Source organism: Ovis aries, chromosome 6 (genome assembly GCF_016772045.2).
Source record: "Ovis aries strain OAR_USU_Benz2616 breed Rambouillet chromosome 6, ARS-UI_Ramb_v3.0, whole genome shotgun sequence".
Taxonomy (NCBI): domain Eukaryota; kingdom Metazoa; phylum Chordata; class Mammalia; order Artiodactyla; family Bovidae; genus Ovis; species Ovis aries.
This window is the reverse complement of record NC_056059.1, coordinates 69,812,794-69,835,097: the sequence shown is the minus strand read 5'-3', so window position 1 is coordinate 69,835,097 and position 22,304 is coordinate 69,812,794. Positions and strand designations below refer to the sequence as shown.

The window sequence follows — 22,304 nt, the reverse complement described above, 5'->3', positions numbered from 1 at the left end:
GGAAAATGTCTACTTTCAATCTCAAACTTACCATATGACATTGACTGTATTTGTAAGACATAAATAATAATGGTATTTACCTCATAGGGTATTTGAGAGAATTAAATTATTTAACATTCTTAAGTACTTAGAATAGAAATTAGCACATACCAAATGCTATATCATTAACTTTGTAAACAAAAAGAATTCATATATGTCAGTTCATATATGTCCTTTCTTCTTTTCTACGGAATTGCCCAATACAGTCCAAAGAGATATAAGGGGTTTATTTAAGTTTTTGGTGTTTTTAAGGATGGCTCTGTATCAAAACATTGTAAGTGAAAGTGAAAGTCATTCAGTCGTGTCCAACTCTTTGTCACCCCATGGGCTGTACATGGAATTCTCCAAGCCAGAATACAGGAGTGAGTAATCTATCCCTTCTCCAGGGGATCTTCCCAACCCAGGAATCAAACCAGGGTCTCCTGCATTGCAGGCAGATTCTTTACCAACTCAGCTCTGAGAGAAGTCCTTATCAAAACATCATTCTGGTTCTATTTTAAATTTCAAATTATTAAAGTGATAGATTTTAAAATGTAATCCTTTTTTTCTTCTTTAGATTTTCGATGCTCATTTTACTTCCTTGAATTTTTTCTAATCTCTATTATTAATTTTTTACATTTGATGCACAATTTAAAATGTCTTCGCCCTTTAATAAACTTAGTCTCAGTCTCATTCTTCCTTAATTAAGTTGCCTTTTCTCCCAAATCATGCATAAATAACCATTCTCCTTATACTTGAGAATGCTGGATTTCCTTCAGAGCAGTTCAGGCAAATTAAGTAGCCTGTGTAATCAGATTGGATTACAGGTGTGTTCCCAAAATGACGTTAGGTGTACTGAGTTCTGTAGTCAGCTCATTCTTACAATTTCCAGTGTCCTTCATTTGCTGTGTAAGTCCAAGTTTTTGTCTCATATCATATTCCTTCTGCCTAAAGAAACCTCTTTAAACTTTCTTGCAGTTCATGTCTGTTAGTAATAAATGATCTAGGTCTTTGTTTTTCTGAAAAAAAGTCTCAATTTCCCTTCATATTTGCTATAGAATTTGGGATTGACAATTTTCCCCTTGTAGCATTTTAAAGACATTCCTCTGCAGCCTTAAGCTTTATTCGTTTCTCATGAGAAGTCTGATCTTTCTTATCTTCCTTCCATAGACCTGAACCATGAGGAAGGCTTTCTCCTACCTTCTACTCCACCACTGTCAAATCCAATCATTGAAAACAGCTTACCAACAGGGGCCATTTCCAAAGGTAAGCAGGAGGCCAGGGCAGACTCCGAGCTAGAGACAGTATGCTTTTCAGGGGCTGTATAGTCGGATAGTAGTAGTGCTCAGGCGTGTCTGACTCTTTGCAACCCCATGGACTGTAGCCCGCCAGGCTTCTTCTGTCCATGGGGATTCTCCAGGCAAGAAAACTGGAGTGGGTTGTCATTTCCTTCTCCAGGGGATCTTCCCAACCCAGGGATCAAACACACATATCTTGTGTCTCCTGTACTGGCAGGCAGATTCTTTCCCACTGACTCCACCTGGAAGCCCAGGGCGTGCGGGTGAAGCCATTACCATGCAGGAGAGAAGCAATAATTAGAACTCAGAGAAAGAGAGCTTGTGCCCTATGTCAGAAAATGAACCACTGCATTACCCTGGAAGGGGAGTTTAAATGCATGGAAGAAAACATGTCACTTCCCTCAGAATTCTATACCCCCAAAGCATCATCTTTCCAAGTTTCCTGCTCATGCATCTCTCTCTTCTTGGAAGAAGTAACCCATGACCTGCTATTTCCCACCCAAGCGGTTCAGGCCCATTCCAGACATGAACACAGATTTTCAGTCTCAGGGAATTAAATGAAAGAAAAATTAGTCTGTCTCTGCCTTTGGACTGATATTTATAATTCATTTCTGGTGTAAGAAATAACAAATCCAGCTAGACTAAGTACACCTCGGATATGAAGTATGCTCACATGCCGTTTGGAGCTCTAGTTAAACTTGGCCTGAACCCCAGTACCACCTCCCACGAGAGTTCAGAGTCCTTGGTACAATCTCTGAGGGTCCTGGGTTCCTTTGTCTTATGTCTCCCTCTCTCCAGCTCCTACATCCACACGGGCTCTGCTAGTTCTGCTTAAGTCTAGACAATTTATCAGTTTGCCCCCAAATACCACCCGCCCATTCCTTCAGTATGTTGCGGGTATAAAAACTTTAATAACAGGTCATATATCATTTGGTCTCCATTTATTTTTCCTTCAAACACTCTCCAGTTTAAGGAGGATGTCCTGGGCTTATGATAAGAGAACAGAGAAGTCCACCAGCAGTAGTTGCTGGTATATTTTTAGTGGGAGGGTGAGGAAAAATTAATATAAATTCTTTCCTAGGGAGAGTAGAGCAAAAATCAGCAGCTCATCAGAAACTTGGAATGGACATAGCCTCAAGTGATAAATTGCCCTCCACCAAATTCATAGAACAATAAATGGATTTGAGCAGCTCCCCTGACTTCAGCACTACCAACATCTGTGAGAATTGTTAATATGTCTGGTGGCCCCATGTTGCAGTGAATGGCCATCAGAAATAAGTTACTTTCCATTTGTGAAAACGTTGCCGAATATTCTAGGCAAATATGATTGTCTGTATACTTGGGTTGATTTTCAAAATATTTAATAATCCGTACAGCAGAGGCATCAACCAATCTGGATAGACCTGACCAATCATTAGAGATGTTAGGAGTAAGGACCCACTACAGCCCCGTGGTGGACACCAGCTGAATACCTACCCTGCCTACAACTTAATAACAACTCTGCTAATTCATATCATTTTGTACCCAGATGCTTCCTTTCTCCTTCCCTTTCCCAAGGGAAGGGAAACTGGCCAAAAAAGTTTTATGGAAAAACATTTTGGCCAACCCAATATTTTGTACATTCATTCATCTATCCATCTAGTCAATAAAGACATCATTAAGCTCTTCCATGTGCTTTCCCAAACTTTCTCGGCTCCTGTCCTATTATCCCTCATACAGGTATCTTCCCTAATTAAGTCCTTGCGTACTTAGCCTCATCCTGGCATGTTTCTCACAAGACCCAGACTAATTCCTAATAGTGGTGTCACAATCACAGACAACAGAGTAGTTTGTTATATTTGAAACCATCCTTATATCACTATGGAGGGTAACTTCCTTTCCATTTCTCTGGGCATGTGCATTAACAGACCCTGATTGCTTTCTCACTCTGTTCCTCTTCCCATCACACCAGCAGAATTCTACAGCTTCCCAATGAGAACCTACTCTTGCTTTTATATGAAATCTCATATGATTGCTTCCAGCGGAGGATAACAGAAGTCAGCCATTTAAGCAGGAGTGAAGACAGTAGGTAGTATTCGGATGCCATAGAACAGGAAGATTTGTAGGAGAGGGGCTGGTGGAGCAGGGCAGGGAGAAATAATAGCAACCAGTTTAGAATAATTGGTTTAGAGAAGACTGGAACTTGGAACAGACCTGTTGGTGAACTCTGGCATGTGATTCCTGGTTCATTTATTCTGGAGAAGATGCTACCTTAAGATGGGTGGAGGATAGACCAAGAGAGTCACAGATCTTCTTCCAACTTCAAGTTCATAGGAGTTAGTGTGTGCAGTGTTCTCTGGTGGCAGAGATGAGGACAGGACGTGTCCAACATAACTGCTGCCCCCTCTGCCAAAACCCTGCAGCAACATGACATTGACGAATAAGCATCCTGAAGTCTGCCTGGCTTGCTGCCACACACCCTCCAAAATCACAGCTGTGACTTTATGGATGGGTGGACAGAACATGATCAGTGTTGATCCAGGTGCAGCCAAATCACTGAGAAGGACTGGCCACCCTGGGGAGACACTTTACTGAGAGTCACCCAACATAGAGGTGGGAATACACCTGTGGCAGGACTTGCCAAAGACGTGCTTTCAGCCTCTGGGGCAACTCAGAGAAAGTGGGAGAAAGGATTGAAAGCAGCCTCTCCCTTGCCACATGGACCATGCTGCTTCAAGGGGACAGGCTGAGCTGGAAGGACCAGTCTAGCCACCCTAGGCTGATAGCCAGTACTGATATTGACAAAGCCTCAAATTACAGCAGGGCAAATGGGGAACTTAGTGATCCAGGGCCTCTGGATCACTGCTTCTAGCTCTTAACTCTCCATAAATATTCATGGAACTAAGCTGAATGGATTTGAAAATTAAATGGAGGCATCTTTCAGACATTCTCATACCCTAGAGAGAATGAGTTCCTGCTGTCTCACCTGTACTTTGGCCACTTGGTTGCAGTTGAGGTCAGCATTTCCCGTGCGGGATTAGATGAGCCATCCAGGGGTAGAGGACTCGAGGATAAGTCCACAGTGATAACACACATTCTCATAACTGGTAGGAGGAGAAACTATTCGTTACCTGTGATCATCTAAACTTCGACTGGAAGTGCAGCTTCAATGCTGCCCTTGGGAGGAGCAGCACCTCCTAGGGCCAGAGGTACCAGGACTGGCCATGGAAATGCCTTTGTCCACGTCACTCGAGCCTGTGTCCATGGCTCCACCTTGTTGTGGCTTTACAGCCACAAGGAAGTGCCCTTACTTACTCCAGACCCCTCATCGTGGCTTAGCAGCAGGTGCCCAGGGAAATTCATCTCTAAGAAGGGCTGAAAAGAGAGGCAGTCATCCAGGTTCATTGTCCAAGTTGAGAAGGAAAATCTTCACCTGCTTGTGATTTGAGAAAAGCCAAACGAATTGCCCCTTGCTGAGATTCTGTTGGAAGATTAACAGCTGTCTCTGCTTTAATGGTGAGTAGTTTTCAAGATATTCTTTCTTATATTTGACTTTGGAGAATTGAAGGACAGGATTCTTGGCAGTGAACCCCGCTTTTGAGGACCTGCCCTCTCTTGGATGAAGGCAAAATTTCACTGGGAAGGAAAACACTTCTCCATCTAGACGCTGGCTTCTTCTATGCTTACAACACCCAAAGGGACCAGCAGCATGCTTTGCCTCTTGTTTTTGCCTTTTCCACACCATCTCTTATTGGGCCATTTTGGGTGTGTATCTATGAGTCACTGTAGGTTATTAGTTATTGTGAAATTTTAACTTTATCAGGAAGAAGTTTGAAGAAGTTGGGCTCTTAGGCCTGGACAGAGCACTCTATTAAACAACATGAAAGATAACAAGTATAAGGAGGTTTGGTGAAGAAAATGGTCATTTGGTCTTATTCACTGAGGATTGAATATACAGAAAGTAGAATTAAGTGGGACTTAAATTATGCAACACTGAAAGCTTATGGAGTTTAAGGAGGGAATCTTTAATAAGGGTTTACTAACATTGTCAGTTCCACTTGAAAGGAATTTAAATTCATCTAAATAGCTACAGATGTCACTGTCACATGAGAGCTCAGGTCTTTTTCAGGTTCTTCCCAAGGTACCACCCAAACCTGACTGTGGGCATGAAACTCCAAGACCATGTTTGAGGCAGTTTTTCTACCCACTCAAGACAAGCCACATCTACATTTGTGAAAATCATTAAGGTGTAAGAGGATCCCCTGGAGAAGGAAATGGCAACCCACTCCAGTATTCTTGCCTGGAAAAATCCCATGGACAGAGGTGCCTGGCAGGCTGCAGTCCATGGGGTCAGAAGAGCAGGACATGACCACGTGACTAAAGCACCACCACCAAGAAGACCCAGATTCTCTGAAGCGAACCTAGAGGCACAATGGGCCCCTGTTCTCACGGGCCCCCTTTTTGGCAAAGGGCCAGGGCAATGCCATGTGGGCCCGGGAAGGTCACGGGCACTAAAATGGACCTGCACCCCATTGTAAGCTCTGTCATTACCAGTTGGGCGAACTTGGGCAGAAGTTTTTAACAACTTAAATCTTTTAAATGAGAAGAAACAAGCCACCCTTCCTCTTCCCTGTAACTGTATGAATACCTGGCAATCTCCACCTTGGGCTTTAATCCTCTGTCTTTAACTCTGCTTCTTCATGGATAAGGAGTTCCTGAAAACTGAGATTCTTCTCCTCCTTGACAGTGACTAGCACATCAACAGTTTAATACGTTTTTTGAATATCTGAATGAATGAATCGTGAAGGTCTAGGTTGTGGCATTACAGTGAAAATTAAGTGTAATAAAGTTAGTCTCCTTTCTAAAGTCCATAGGCTTAGACTCCTAGGAAAAGGAAGGGATCCTTCCAGATGTAACCTAACAGTGAGAATTCCCTCATTTGTCCACTTGTTTTACAGTCATCTTTAGTTCTTTTGACTAATGTCTGTTGAAGGCACTGGGCAGTGTTCCTTCCAGACACTGGGCCAAGTCCTGCAGGTCTATGAGAAGTCATGTTACCTAACTGACTGTCTAGAGAGAAGACTATCTTTTAAAAATTATAATCAGGATAATAACTGCCTGAGTAGGGCATGCAGCGAGCACAGCGCGGGTATGGATGTCTGCTCAGGAAAGTGACGAGAGGTTCCATAAAGGAGGTGGCACTGTGCTGAGCCCTGAAGATAGAGCAGGAGTTTCCCAAACTGAGGGAAGAGAAATACCTGAGTGTTGGGTCTGCCTGTAACCCACTGGGCAATTTGGACAAGTTACTTTACTCTAAGGGATTCAGTCTCCTCACCTGTCAAGTAGAGTTAGCTCCTGGGGTTTCTGCCAGGATCCTGTAAGAGAGCATTTAAAAGTGCGCCACATCAATGCAGGTGATGCCAGATGAATAAGAACTGTTAACGTGGTTTTGCATGAATAAGAGCCTGGCAGTGAGAGACCCTGGTTGTTACAGGAACCACAGGTTTTCTTGGGTATCTAAGAGGGTCCCCAACAAAGAGTGCTTCCCTTTCCCACCTGAGTTTGGAATAATTAGAGAAAAATTGAAGAGTAATTACTGAGGCCAAAATATCACCTTTCAAATGGTAATCGCTAAGTTGGAGAACAAGACCTGGAACAAGGTAAAAAGAGCTTGAAGGCACCCAGCCCGGGCAGATCTGGGCATGATGTCTTCTCAAACAGAAGCCTGCCCTGGGAAGACTCAGCATATGGAGCGGCAGAGGAAAACTCCCAAGGCAGCCAAGGGAGGAGTGCAGCTGAGCTGGCCCGTCGTTCTTTCCTATTTTTCCACTGAAGGACTTGCAGGAGGCAGGGTGAGTGAAGAGCAAAGTATGGCTGGAGTTTTCTTTGGAAACCACTTTCTTGTGGAAATTTTGGGGCGGAGAGAGGGGCAAGGGCAGACCCCTCTAACACAGTGTTACTAGGGCATGGGGGCTGGGGCACGGGCAGTATTCTGAGGGTGGAAAGGCTATAGAGATGTTGCTGATGATAGGCAGGCAGGGCCCAGGGTCATGAAAAGCCTGGTGTGCCAGGCCAGGCAAATGGACTGCAGGTGGGCTGACCGCAGAGAAGAGACATGGTGGACCAGGACTGCTGAAGAGACCAACTAGAGGGGCTGGCATTGCAGATGTATGGATACAGTGGCTCCAACCCTCATGCCCATAGGAAGAGAGAAGGCTGGAGCCCTGGTTCTGCCAGGCCATTGGGAAGTTGAGGATGCAGGCAAGGAAGTGGGATCGGGGTCAGACAAGCTTGAAGTGAAAACAGAAGAGAGAGAGATTCTTGGATGAGCTCCAGAAGTCAAGAACCAGGAGTACAATCCATTCAGAGAAGAAAGCAAAATTTGAGTAAGGGAGTGGAAAATTTGAACAGTTAAAAGAATATAGAAGAGAGTAACATTCTCAGATTTTTTGAAATGGAAGATTTTTGGATGAGAAGATGCAAGCGGCAGCCCTGAAAACAGGCAGCTTCATAGGAATTGAGGTAAATGTCCTTAGAGTTGGTGGGGTCAAGGGTGTAGAGGGGTCATCCACAAGGACGTGGACTCCCTTAGAATGAGGTCACAGTTCAAAAGGAGAGGCAACATTTTACACTTTTGACATATGGTACTAGGTCAATTGGGCTTCCCTCATGGTTCAGATGGTAAAAAATCTATCTGCAATGTAGGCTACCTGGGTTCAATCCCTGGGTCAGGAAGATCCGCTGGAGGAGGGCCTGGTAACCCACTCCAGTATTGTGCCTGGAGAACCCCATGAACAGAGGAGCCTGGCAGGCTACATTCCATGCAGTTGCGAAGAGTCCAACACGACTGAGTAACACATACACACACACATTGGGTCAATTTTAAATAGCTATATGGGAAGATCCCCTGGAGAAGGGAATGGCAACCCACTCCAATATTCTTGCCTAGAAAATTCCATGGACAGAGAAGCCTGGTGGTCTACAGTCCATGGAGTTGCAAAGAGCTGAACATGACTGAGCAGCTAACACAAATGATGGGACCAAGAAAGGCAGACACAACAACCTTCAAAATATCAACAACCATCAACAAAAAAATTAAATAACCCACCTGGTTTATGTAAGAATGGAGTCATATAAACACAGATATTTACAGTTGTGGAATATAGGCCTTGTAATATTTATAGAGGGAGCAACAATGAAGTCTTTTTTTTTTTCTCTACTAAAGAAGAATGCACTGGCTGCAGGTCCATGGAGGAAATCTTCACACAATATGTGCCACCTCCAGTGGCTAATGTACTCCCTCTTACCTCCAAAGCACACAACCTGGAGCAGTGTCTGCCCCCAAACTGTAAATCCATCCAGTATCCTAGAAGCTCATCTGCAAACCAGGCTACACATGGGCTGTGAGTTTGTGAGAGAAATGCAATCTCTTCCACATATACAGAACCAGATGGCATTTATCCCATCAGCTGATATTTGTGATTATTACTATTATTTTCTGTAATTGCCCTTCTGGGTTCTATTTACTCATATCATGCTAAGTAATTGTGATTAACCAATGAAATATTTGGAGCTAAGCTAGTTCAAGGCTATGGTTTTTCCAGTGGTCATGTATGGATGTGAGAGGTGGACTGTGAAGAAGGCTGAGCGCCGAAGAATTGATGCTTTTGAACTGTGGTGTTGGAGAAGACTCTTGAGAGTCCCTTGGACTGCAAGGAGATCCAACCAGTCCATTCTGAAGGAGATTAGCCCTGGGATTTCTTTGGAAGGACTGATGCTATAGCTGAAACTCCAGTACTTTGGCCACCTCGTGCGAAGAGTTGAGTCATTGGAAAAGACTCTGATGCTGGGAGGAAAAGGGGATGACAGAGAATGAGCTGGCTGGACGGCATCACCGACTCGATGGACGTGAGTCTGAGTGAACTCCAGGAGTTGGTGATGGACAGGGAGGCCTGGCGTGCTGCGATTCATGGGGTCTCGAAGAGTCAGACATGACTGAGCGACTGAACTGAACTGAAGCTAGTTCAAAAAAGAAACTGAGGCCAACATGATGGAATGTGTACAGCAATTCCATCTCATAAGGCTATATACTTTCAGCTAAAGTATATAGCATTTTATAAAATCAGATGGAATTTGTTCACTTTTGTTGTGGCGTTCAGTCATCTTAGACAACCCTACAAATATGCTATGAAAAAAAAAGGAAGCCAACAGGGGCAAAGCAATTCTGACGAATCTTGAGGTACTGTCTTAGCAACAGTTCTTTGCCAGGAATGTCTTACAATAGTTTTCTGCCAGGAAGAATCCTTGAGAATGCCAACCTTCATTGTGGTGATCTAATAGGAAAGAGCTTTGAAAAACAGACCTCCTTTCCCCCCATAGATTTCCCTGTCAAGATACATAAAATAATTCAGACTAATCAAAAAGCCCAAGTGAGCTGGCTGCCTAACTAGGACAGGCCCAACCTTGAGTTCAGAGAGCTTTCTAATGCATTCCATCCGTCTCTCCAAAGAACAAAGTTTACAGGATATGTTGACTGCAAAGGAGGCTTGCTTCTAACGAGAAAGATGATCACATAGTAGCTGAAATGGCACATCATGGAAGTTTAACTCAATTCTGAAAATACTGTTGCTCTGAATAAATGACCCATGCCCAAGATGCTGAATTTTTTTCTCTTTCTTCCTCCCTCTCTTCCTCCCTCCTGCCTTCCTTCATTCTTCCCTCCTTTCTTTATCTCCTCCTTCTTCCCTTCCATCCCTCCCTTCCTTCCTTCCTCCATTCCTTTTTATTCTTTCTGCCTTTCGCTGTTTAATCATCACGAGAGAAGTAGCCGGAAGTCATGTGAAGACCTGAGGAGTCAGCCCTTGAGGTTCTTTATCATCTGGTCCTCCTTTCCCATGCAAGCCAAGCAGAGGATGGCTCCTCTTCACCCCAGCAGGATGAACACTCTATTGTCTCGTCTTTTCCCTTGTTTCCACTCACACCCTCCTCCCCAGCACTCACAGGCTGTGATCACTCTGTCTCCACCTGCTGTCTGCACTGGCTTTTTTGGTTTTGTTTTCTTTGTTTTCATTGCTGCACAGGCTTATCCCCAGTTTGAGAGAGAGGGAGGGGGCACTTCAGCTGTGGTTCATGGGCTTCTCACTGTGGTGGCTTCTTTTACTCCAGACATGGTCTTAGTTGCCCCAAGGCATGTGGGATCCTCCTGGATCAGGGATCAAACTCATTTCTCCTACACTGGCAGGTGGATTCCTTACCACTGAGCCACCAGGGAAGGCCCCTGCCTGGATTTGTCTGCCCCTCTCAACAATCTCCCCATATCCTTCAAGGTCTAATTCATGTTCCATTCTCCATGAAATCTTGCCTAATGAACCAGCCAATACCAATCTTATCCTTTCCTGATTATCCCTCCCACTTACTATCAAATCAAGGATAGAAATTGTTGCTGTGCTGGGACCTCTGTCTTGAAGATTCCTAGGTTACCTCTGAGCTGAAGGCCTTCTAGCAATAATGATGAGAATGATACAGGAGCAGTGTGTGTCTGCTGCTGCTGCTGCTAAGTCGCTTCAGTCGTGTCTGACTCTGTGCGACCCCATAGACGGCAGCACACCAGGCTCCCCCGTCCCTGGGATTCCCCAGGCAAGAACACTGGAGTGGGTTGCCATTTCCTTCTCCAGTGCATGAAAGTGAAAAGTGAAAGAGAAGTCGCTCAGTCACGTCCAACTCTTTGTGACCCCATGGACTGCAGCCTACCAGGCTCCTCCATCCATAGGATTTTCCAGGCAAGAGTACTGGAGTGGGGTGCCATCGCCTTCTTTGAGTGTGTGTCCAGTACTTACCAAACCTGGTCTAAACTATCGAACTTGGTAGTGGTTGCATTGGAACTTTAATTTTTCATAGTCTCGATTATCCAAATGTATAAAGTTCTAGGCTCTTATGGCCCTTCTGATAGCATTTGCAGCTTTTAAGGGATAAACCGTTAAAGTTTTAGAGAGAGATAACCATAAAAGATGTCATGGAAAGTTACAACTGATCCCTCTGGAGGGGCCCCTCAAGTTGGCTTTCTTTTCTTGGGTTGGTTTGACAGAACCCAAAATATGATTTTGAGGATGCACTCAGGGTTGATGGATTTCCTGGTGTGTTTTCTCACAAATACGTGTATAAATGTATCCATCTACATACTCAATATGTAAACCAGATTAATAATTCTTTTGTAATTAGAGATAGTCCTTCCCAGAAACTATACTTCCCAGGGCTACTTCTACAAGGCACTTCCTTCTAAATAGAGGATGGGTAAGAACTTTGATTAGTGCCCAAGAAGTTGCCAGGGAACATGAAATCAAACCCTTTCCACATTTTTCCCCCCAGTGGATGAAACTGCTCTGGCCCTGTCACTTATTGGCTGTGCTGGCCTTTAGCCTGTACTCAATATCTCTATGCCTTGGTTTTCCAATTGTCTACACAAATAGTACATAACTCAGTGTCGTTGTAAAAAGTGCTCACAACAGTGAGTAGCACCAGCTAAGCACTTAGTCAATGGTAGTTTTTTATGATTATTATGTATATCTTTTCACCAGTATTTGAGACATACTTCCATAATAACACAACAGCCCTAATGGAATAATGAAGCCCACACTGATTTTTTTGAAACTTCAAAGATTATTCTAAATCCAAGAGCACCAAGTCAAATGGCCTATTTTTCCTTTGTCTTTTGTACACTTCTCCACTCTTTTTGTTTTTTTGACCGTGATCTCTACTCCTGGTTGAACTTCTTTTCTCTATTTTTATTCATCAAAGCACAGGAGCAAGAATGCTGTGTGTCTCTGAAGCCCTTAACCTCAAGGACTTTTTGTCACTTCCTGAAAATGCTTTTCCCCGGAAATCTTGCTCCTCCTTTTACTATATTTTCTGTGAAAGTGTTAGCTGCTCAGTTACGAGCTATTCTTTGAGACCCTATGGACTGTAGCCTGCCAGGCTCCCCTATCCATAGGATTGCCATTTCCTTTTCCAGGGGATCTTCCCAACCCAGGGATTGAACCCGGGTTTCCTGCATTGCAGGCAGATACTTGACCCTCTGAGCCACCAGGGAAGCCTTGTGGCTTCCCCTACCTAGGTGGGACCTGCCGCCTTCAAAGGTGATTGACACACATGGAAGGCAGCTGTAGGCAGGCCTGGATGATTCATGAGGCTGGCGGCTGGCCCTGCACCTCCTCCTGTCTCGGGGGACACTCAAGCCAGGGTAGAAGCTTGTTTTGCAGGTGTATCTTAGTTGAATAGCAAACCGGTGGACCGGTACTTACTCCTGAAACACCGGCAGGCATATAAAAGACTTTGCTGCCTTATTCTTTTTATGTAGTCGCTGTTAATAATAAAGAAGTAGCCACACCTACCATAGTTTCTATTGGATGAAAACGTGAATGGGAAATTTTTTTTTTAAGCTTCCAGCTCTCTACGAAGTGCAGGCAGTTCCCAGGTGGGGACAGTGGTCTAGAGCAGCCAGGGACAGCTTGGGAGAGGACCCAGCTCTATTGCAAGAGAAATATGCAGAGCCTGCCCTGTGGACCCGTGACTAGAATTTTTCCTCCTTCCCTCCCTGGTTGTTTTACAAGGTATCGGATGACTGGAGGCACCCAGTCAATGTGGAGAACTAGAGACTGGAGTCAACACCTTCCTCCCTTCCCCCTCCTGTTTATTCTTCTTCCTCTACCCCTCCCCCTCAGTCAAAACACCAACCCACCAGCCCAATTTCAAAACCTCTGAAGAAGTACAGTGTTAGAATGTGTGAAATCAAAGGATTAACAGTATCAAGAGAAGAGGGAGTACAGTAGAAACTAACTCAGCGTTGTAGAGCAACGATACTCCAATGAAAGTTAACTTAAAACAGAGAGAGAGGGAAGATGGAGACAGAATAAGAGGAAGAATCAGAATTTCAACATTTTTTTCTCCTTCCAGGGAAAAAATAGAGTATATCACTCTGGGCAAGTAAGCCATCCACCTGGGAGGGAGAACCCACGTTTTCCCCAGGTAGTACATTCCAGAGATGCTGGACTGGGGCCATAGAAATACATGATTTAAAATGCAATGATAGAAGCTGTTGACAATCCTTCGAAAGATGCCAGAGGGTTTAAGAGGCAGCCGCAATACCTCACAGGTGCTGCTGCCGCATCGGCTGAGTTGCAGGGATCCTGTCTTTTGCTGCTGGAAAAGCTGAGGCAACACAATGACTTGCCCAGGGTCACACTGAGCTTGGGACAGAAATAACCCTGACTCCTCCTTCCTGGCTCTAACCAGCTGACAACGCCACTTTATTACTGCACTATCATTCCAATCTGAATCATGTAAATTGCTCCTAATTGCAGGTCTGAAGTGAACTGTAACCTCCATGTGACTTCTAGCTGCCAGACCAGCAAGCTAGGAAGTGACTGAAGTTCCACAAACTCCTGAACATGGGATGAACTGCTGGGGCAGGGAGTGGGGGAGTGTTTGAAAACTTGACTCTGAAACTTCTGAGAAGCATCATATTTGGATTTTTTTAAAAAATGAGTTTGAAATGTCACCTCTCATTTATTAAATTTGAACAAAGAAGCACTTGGGATCCAAATGGATGACATTCAGAAATGCATTCAGGAATAAATCTCTGATATTTTCCACGCATTCAATCTTCACCCAGTTCCTTTTCATGCTCATTAAGTGACTGTTTTTGTATTTAAACATCCTAGGTTATCACATGTGAAATCTAAAAGATAAACGAACAGACTCAGAACAAACTAGTGATGACCGGTGGGAGAGGGAAAAGGGGAGGGGCAAGACGGGGTAGGGGAAAAGTGAAAGTCACTCAGTCGTGTCCAACCAGTTGTGTCTGACTCTTTGCAACTCCATGGACTGTAGTCTGCCAGGCTCCTCTGTCCATGGAATTCTCTAGGCCAGAATACTGGAGTGGGTAGCCATTCCCTTCTCCAGGGGATCTTCCCAGCCTAGGGATGGAACCCAGGTCTCCTGCATTGCAAGTGGATTCTTTACCATCTGAGCCAGCAAGGAAGCCCTAAGTGTAGGGCACTAAGAGGTAAAAACCAGTAGATATAAAATAAATAAGAAAAAAAGGTATATTGCACAGCACAGGGAAATATGGCTGTGATTTTGTAAGAACTTTAAATGGAATAAAATATAGAGATGAAAATAACATTGCAAATCAAATATACTTCAATTTTTTGAAAGCTGTCAAAATGATAAAAGTAAATAAACTTCGTCTATGGGGTCGCACAGGGTCGGACACCACTGAAGCAACTTAGCATAGGATAGCTTTGGAAGGGGGTGGGAGGAGGGGCCCAGGAAGCAACCAGGCATAGAAATTCAGACCTGTTCTTGGGGCTGGACACGTGCCATGCAGGAAAGAAAGTAAATTCCAGTCGGCAAATTGCTCTAACTGATTCATCTGTCCACCCAGAGACGCCACCTACCTGCTCGCAGGTATTCAGGTGAACGACAGGTGGGTGGGACCTACTGACTGTTTCAATAACTAAGGTCCCAGCAATGTTTTATCTGTCGAGGCTCCTGTGATGTCACACATTTCCTGGTCTCCACCAGCCAACGCCCTCCTTGTTCCTCTAGGCACCTGTAGGACGGAGGTGGAGGCCAGTTACTGCCGGGGCAGCCCAAGGATCTGGACTCAGCCACAGGTGTGAGAACGGCTGGGGTGCTGCTGCTTTGAGAGCCCCAGGCAGCACTTGGAAAGGTGAGCTGAAACCCTGCTTGTTCCTCTCTGGACGTTTAGACCGTGGACCCCGGATCTGAAGGAAGAATGTGAGTGAAAGATAGAAGCTGAACGGTTTAGCCCTGGGTGTTTGTCCCAGAGGGAGAAGTTCTTTTTGAAAGGAAAGAGATGTCTTTGACATTTTGGATGCAGAGGAAAATTCTCCCAGGTCAGATATTTAATCCTTTCGGTTTCTCTTAATCATTAATCCAGCCTCTGATTGTCTGGGAAGTTGAACTGATTATTATTATTTTTAAAGTCTGAGGTGGAGTGGATACTTTTTTTGAAACTTCAAGATGCAGACCTGTGTTGGGAGGGGGCTGAAATCAGAGCTGACTTATTTTCCCTTACCTTCTGCATTCACCAGAGGCAATTTCCATCTAAACCTGTGAGATGACCTTTATTATTTCCCCCCACCCTCTGAAAATCTGTTCCTCCGGCAGGTAAATTCTATTGCCCTTACTCAGAAGCACTCCAGGCTTCTTCCTTCTTTCTTCTCTAGAGAAGTCTACTATTTTCTTTGTCCTTTATTCTTTTTAAAACTACTTCACAGACTTGGATTAGAATTGTTTACATTCAGACCCTGAGTTGGCTGCCTGCTGACCTTTGGCTAAAGTAAAGATCATTTCCTCAGTGTTTACAAGAATATAGATTCAGGTCTGATATGTAATTTTGGGGAACTCTTCCATTTTTTTTTTTTTCTCTCTTTCCTTTGCAAATATACCAAGGAGACTGTTCTGCCAGGACCTTTCTTCCTTGAGAAATGTTGCCTCTAGGATCCATTTTGTTTTCTTAATCCTGACCACACAGACTGTTACCACTTCTGTTCTGGATGGCCCAGTACCCACACACACTCTCCACCCAATACTGTTGTTAGAGGAAGAGAAACCATTTCCAAACCTGGCTCCCTACTGGGATGAGCTGGAAAACGGTGGGAGAAGAGTCAACCTGTGAGGGAGGCATTTCATCCTGAATTCCTTCATGGGCTATTTTTCTGAGATTTCAGTTAGCAAGGTAATAATCTGTTAGGAATATTCCTATTCCTATAAATATTCATATTCATCCACCCAGAATTCAAAGTGCATGTCAGTTCTCCTAAAGTATAAACAGACACAAATCGAGAACACTTTAATCTTGGATGTTTGCTCCTCCCCTGAGCCTCTGCCTCACGTTTGTTGCCAGTTTCTCTTACTCCTCAGAGGCTTGTATTGCTCTTCAGCTGACCTTTGAGTCTGTCCTTTTCCCCTGAGCCTTGTGTTTGGGTGGTGGTGGCTGCTTGTCCTTCACCAATAGCCTCACTTGATTCAGAGTTTTGTCAACACAAGAGAGAAAAAGATCGCTTAGATCCTAAACCTCCTGGATAGAATTATGTCCTTAAAGTCACAAACCTCTCCACGATATTTCCTTCCCCCTGTGGGCCGTGGTGCGTTAGGTCTCTGCATAGTAGATAATGTATGATTAAACCAGTCAGTTTATCACTGTATGTCAGGGCTCCTGACTATTAAAGGAACAAAGCTATGGATACTATGCCCCTACATATAAGAAAGACAAAAAAAATTACAGAGACTGGAATTCAGAGTCAGGTGATTTAGAATGCAACTGCTATCTTGGATAATGTGTACATGAGTTTTGTTCACAGGGATGAAAAGACCCACAGTGGTTCCCTTCCTATAGTAACTCCATCCCTTGGTTAAGTGCAAAATGGCTTGATTGAAAACTGTACAGTCTCTTCCATTTACATCTGCCTTATATTACTTCCCTAAGTCTCTGTTTCTTCATCAGTAAAACAAGAACTAATAATCCCAGCAACATAAAATGGTCCTGAGAAGTGCATGGGGTAACATAGATAGAGCACCTAGTGGCCAGTGCCTGCTGTCAAGTGGGTACCAAGCAAAGGCTAGATCCAGCCTCCTTGAGGCTATTTATCTGGATTGCTGGAGGAAATAGTCTGACCTTTCTGAGATAAAAGGTCTAATATGGTTGCAATTGTTAGGAACCCTGATAGTTCTTGTTATGGTTATTAGTTGTAAGTAATTAACACCAATGTTCACAGTGCAGAAAAAGGAAACAGGCAGGAGGGAGGAAAATGCTTAAACTGTGTCATTGAACAGGCCAGGTAAATTGGTTCCTGCCATTCTCCCAGGCCAGCTTTAGGAGCTGCTAGCCACGCTGTTACTCCTGCCTTTTTCCTCCTCAAGACTCTCATCCCACAACAGCCCCACAAAATGTGGTCCTCCACAGGCTTTCGGGGGATGGCATTTGTGCAATCTGACTTGGCAGACAGCCCTTTCTGCTTTCAATTGTGTTATCTCCAGGGCAGACTGGTGCTTGGTCTCCTCCAGTCTTGGAGGTAAACACACTTGGCTGCAGCCTGGTGAGCTGGGAGGAGGAGCCTGCCCTGGACTGAGGAAGGGGAACTGGGAAGTCTTGCGGACATGATCATCCCTTTAATGGACTGTCGTGTGCCCTTTGATGACCTTGAGCCATTGCATGAGAGCAGGCGTGTTCCCAGTGCCCTGGGAACTTCTCCAGGTCTCACCTTATCCTGAAAAGATAAGGTCATCATCAAAAAGAAAATTTTCATCATCAAGAGCAAGGCAACAGCCTAGTGGATTGAGATCAGGAGTTTATAACCTTGAACTGATTACTAGCTTGCTCAGTGGAACCTGGAGATGCACCTCAACCTCCCCATCCATCAGTTTCCATATTTACCTTTTCCCCCAAAAGAGATGTCAATGTGTTGTGATTCACATCCCCAGGCCGCATAACAGAAGCTGGATGGGCTGTGCACCTATGTGAGTAGGTCAGGTTGACTGCAGGGGAGTGGCCATATGCCTCACTAGGAAATATTAGTCTTATTTATTGAATTCTAGGTGGAATGGTGCTACTACATTAGAACAGTGGCCTGTTCTTTGCCATCAGCCTCCCTGAGTTCAAAAACCCAGCACCACCTCCTACTAGCCTTGTAACCTGGGATGGGTTATTTAACCTCACTTCACCTCAGCTATAAGAAAATTATGAAGCTGAGATGAATTGAAATGTTTCAAGTGCTTAGAATAGTCTTTGGCACAATGTCAACTATTATTTTCTTAAAAGGAAGGCATAGTGGCTAGAATCAATCAGATCTGGGCCAGTTCCATCAGGTAATTATTAAACTAAATAAGTAATTGAATGTCTCTTCGTCTCAGTTTCATCATCTGGAAAACAGAATACTTACCAAACCCAGTGTTATTGTGAGGAATAACTGAAATGGTTTCATATAAAGTGCCTGGTATATAGAAAGCACTCAATAAGTGTTAAATTCTGTAGTATTAGAGGAAACAATTATTATATTGGATACAGCTAGACTTCCTAGGTCATGCTACAGTTTGGGTATAATAATGATGGAAACAGTAGTAAATTGAGAACCAAAGACTCTCTGAGCAAAACAGATTTCCCGAAAGGCCCCCAAAGGCTTAGAAGGAGAACCTGGTAACAAAGATTATTAATATCTTGTTTATCTTGGAGTTCCGGGCTGGGGTGCTGTCAGTTGAAATGCCCGGTCCTTTGCAGAACTGTGGGTAATAGGATTCTGCGATGTAAATAAACAGTGGAGTTTCCTGGAGTGGTGATTCCTGGCTTCCAGCGTCTCCTTTTTAGATTTGAATTCCACACTCCAAGTGGAGAAGATAAGGTCTGCTAGGATTCTAACTACTTAAAAGGCCATTCTGTAGGATGCTCCTGAGAGGGGACATATGAGAGATACCCTAAAATGTGTCCCTCCCCCTTGCCTCAGCATTCGTGGACTCTCTAGTGTACGTAACTTGTCCTAATATTTGCGTGCTGGCACTGCAGAGACTCACTTTTACGTGGGTGGCAAATTTATTGTTCTCTGACAGGGCCTATAAATAACATGGGCTTTTCAAAACCATTTGGAAGGAAGGCTACATCACTCTTTCTGGGTTAATAGGGTTTAACCATCTATTATCTCCAAAGAATAAAGGTTTACATGAAAGCCATACAAATTGCAAAGCACAAAAACTTCACTGAGCTGAAATAAGAACAGAGAATGTTGATTCTCCTCTATAAACGTCTTCCATTCATCTTTTCCTCTTCTTTGGTTCTAAGATGAGGACAACGCAGTGACCTGTTGCTTACCACAGATATATTTCAGATCAACATGAGGCAGAACTTTCTAAGAATTAGAGTTGTCTAAAAATCCAGTAGGCTGCCTTGCAGTGCACTGAGCTCCCTGTCTGAAGGTGATTGTTTTTTGCTATATTTAGTACCTAGTACAATGGCAACCCACTCCAGTACTCTTGCCTGTAAAATCCCATGGATGGAGGAACCTGGTAGACTACAGTCCATGGAGTCCCAAAGAGTCAGACACGACTGAGCGACTTCACATGTTTACTGAATGCACGAATGACAAAGAAGACCTGCATCTCTTTAGCAGCACATACCACTCATCTGTACAATAAAGATTAGATCACGGATCTCATAGGGTCATTCTAAAGATTAACTGAGAAAATACATGAAAAGCATCCAACATAGTATCTTGCACTTAGTGAACTGCTCATTAACTAGTAATAATTATGTCTTATTTTACATTATAAAATATAATCTAAAAAGGAGGGGAGAGAAGGGATTCCTGGAATTCAAGTAGAGGATAGACAAGACGACCCCCAAATTTGAGGTTTGTGGTTTTCTATTCCTGTCCTCTTCACCCTGCCCTTCTGTGTCTGCCTCTCCAGAAGAATACCTCATCCCCTCCCCGACCCTCTCTCTGGTTTAGGGAGCCACACTCTTTGACATGGTGGATTGACAATACACTTCTGTCAGTGGCTAAGTTCTGCCCCAATTAACCAGAGATCTTTTATATATATATCATTAATATGTGACTTAGAATGTGTGGACTGCAGTTCCACCATTATTTCCCAGTGACTCTCGGTCACTTCTTGTGTTTGAAGCATTTGTCACAGGGATGGAAAAGACTGCACCAATAGCAGAGTGGAAACTCTACAAGAATTTTCTTTAATAGCCTCTTGGCATGGAGCGTGGCAATAACACGCATATGATGGTGAGGTCTAAATATGTCATTGCTATCTGTTGAGATGATTTACATAACTTGCTTATGACTGCTCTCACAGTCACGTGGCCATCTTTGAATAGTACGCTACATGTTTAGGCTCTAGCATACTCACGTTAACACATGAGTCATCTGGTGTTTCCAGATTCCTCATTAACTATTATCATTATGCTTGTCTTATGTCTTCCACAACACACGCACAAACTCAGCTATTCTACCTGTAATTCTTTTTTCTCCCTTGGGGCCCTAGAAATTTGGTTTAACAGTCATCTCTGGAGACATCTGTGTTCTCGCTTAGCTATGGATTAAAAGAAAATTAGGTTTTTATACTAGGGCAGAACTGCTATCCAGAAGTGTGTCTTAATAGATGTCTAAATGGCTGCCACTCACCATATTGTCCCTAAATCCTGTAGAGAAGCAGCAGGAAAGATCATGGGGAATGTGTACCCCCTTCTGGGTATACAGAGCCCTGTATTCATTTCCTATCGCTGTTGTGATGAATTACCGCACATTTGGCATCTCAAAACAGCATGCATTTAATTGCTCACAATTCTGGAAGCCAGAACTGTGAAATCAAGGCATTGGCAGAGCCCTGCTTCCACTGGAAGCTCCAGGAAAGGATCCTTCTTTGCCTCTTTCAGCTTCTGTGCCTCCTGGTGTCCCAGGCTTGTGGCTGCTTCATTCCAATCTGTCTGCACATCACCATCTCTCCTCTGTGTCTCCTCTTCCTCTGTCTCTTAAAAAGACGCTTGTCATTGGATTTGGGGTAAATCAGATAATCCAGGATGATCTCATTTCAAGATCTTTAACTTAATTTTATCATCAAAGACAAGACCGTTTTTTTCTAGTAAGTTCACACTCTCAGGTACTAGGAGTTAGGATGTGGGCATATCTTTGGGAGGGACTATCCTACACGTAGGCCCCTCCCACTTCTTATGATGAAATTCCTTATCTACTTAGAGATTGATATATTGGGCAAAGTACAGCCAGGGAGAAACAGAATTGGCAACCTTCACCACTACAATTATTTATTCCTATGTTCAAAGTTCAAAATACAATTGTTAAGTGTTTTATATGCTAAAGACCTGCTGAATCTTTTCAGTCACTAGTATGATGAATCTACAAAAACAAATCAGTGAAGGTCATCTTAGGTTGCTTTAACAGTTAGGTGGTATTCTGGCTAAGGAAACGTACTGGAGATATTTCAAACAGAAGCTGGTCATCCCCTAGCATGTCATAAAGAGGATTCTTGCTCTTGGTGAGAATCTAAGATCATCACCCAACTCAAATCCCTGTGACTTCTTAATAATTTTAAAATCTCAGACATGTGGGAACACCAGACACATGGTGGGTGGATTCCTTTTGCTTGAAGAATTTGCTCAGTTTCTTCCTTCTGCCTGGATTTCTTCCAACTTTCCCAAATTTCTTTAATCTTTCGTGACCCTCCCTGAGGACAATCTGTTCCAAGAACTTTCCTTGACTGTTCTGAGCCATGCCACACTGCTTTCTCACTCCTTCTCCTCCACGCTTGTCCCTGACTCCTATTTTGGAGGACCATACTTATTGTATGTTTTCTTACACTGTTTTAAGTTTGTTTGTTTGTTTTCTATATGAAAGCTCTATTTTCCTAATTAGAAAAACTCGTTGAGGGTGAAATTTAATTGCCTATGGGAACTCCCACAGAAATGCAGACAAGAGAAGGCAATGGCAACCCACTCCAGTACTCTTGCCCGGAAAATCCCATGGATGGAGGAGCCTGGTAGGCTGCGGTCCATGGGATCGCTAGGAATCGGACTTGGCTGAGGGACTTCACTTTCACTTTTCACTTTCATGCATTGGAGAAGGCAATGGCAACCCATCCCAGTATTCTTGCCTGGAGACTCCCAGGGACTGGGGAGCCTGGTGGGCTGCTGTCCATGGGGTCGCACAGAGTCGGACACGACTGAAGCAACTTAGCAGCAGCAGCAGCAGCAGTCAGGCACATAAGAGGTAAATACCTATAGAATTGAAACAGTAGAGAAATGTTGAGCACTTAAATGTCTTCCTCCACCTTGTCCTTTCTTCCTTAAACCTTGGTTATAGGTTAAAAGAAAAAAAAAAAAAAAGCATTTCCTAAGTATGTTTAGGCTACCCACTCCAGTATTCTTGGGCTTCCATGATGGCTCAGACGGTTAAGAATCCACCTGCAATGCAG

General features: G+C 43.8%; 1 protein-coding gene across 4 annotated transcripts in view; it reads left to right on the top strand.

The window, feature by feature from the left end:
• LNX1 (ligand of numb-protein X 1) overlaps positions 1–22,304 on the top strand; it is a 191,642-nt gene that overhangs the window by 42,016 nt on the left and 127,322 nt on the right. Inside the window, exon 1 of one of the 4 annotated variants that reach the window (XM_027970996.2) lies at positions 14,927–15,024. The exons of 1 other annotated variant lie outside the window; for it this stretch is intronic. The gene's annotated coding sequence lies outside the window, so the exon portion shown is untranslated. Of the gene's footprint in view, positions 1–14,926; positions 15,212–22,304 lie in introns of those variants that run through there. 2 more of the 4 variants (XM_027970998.2, XM_027970999.3) reach the window with 2 other exon arrangements.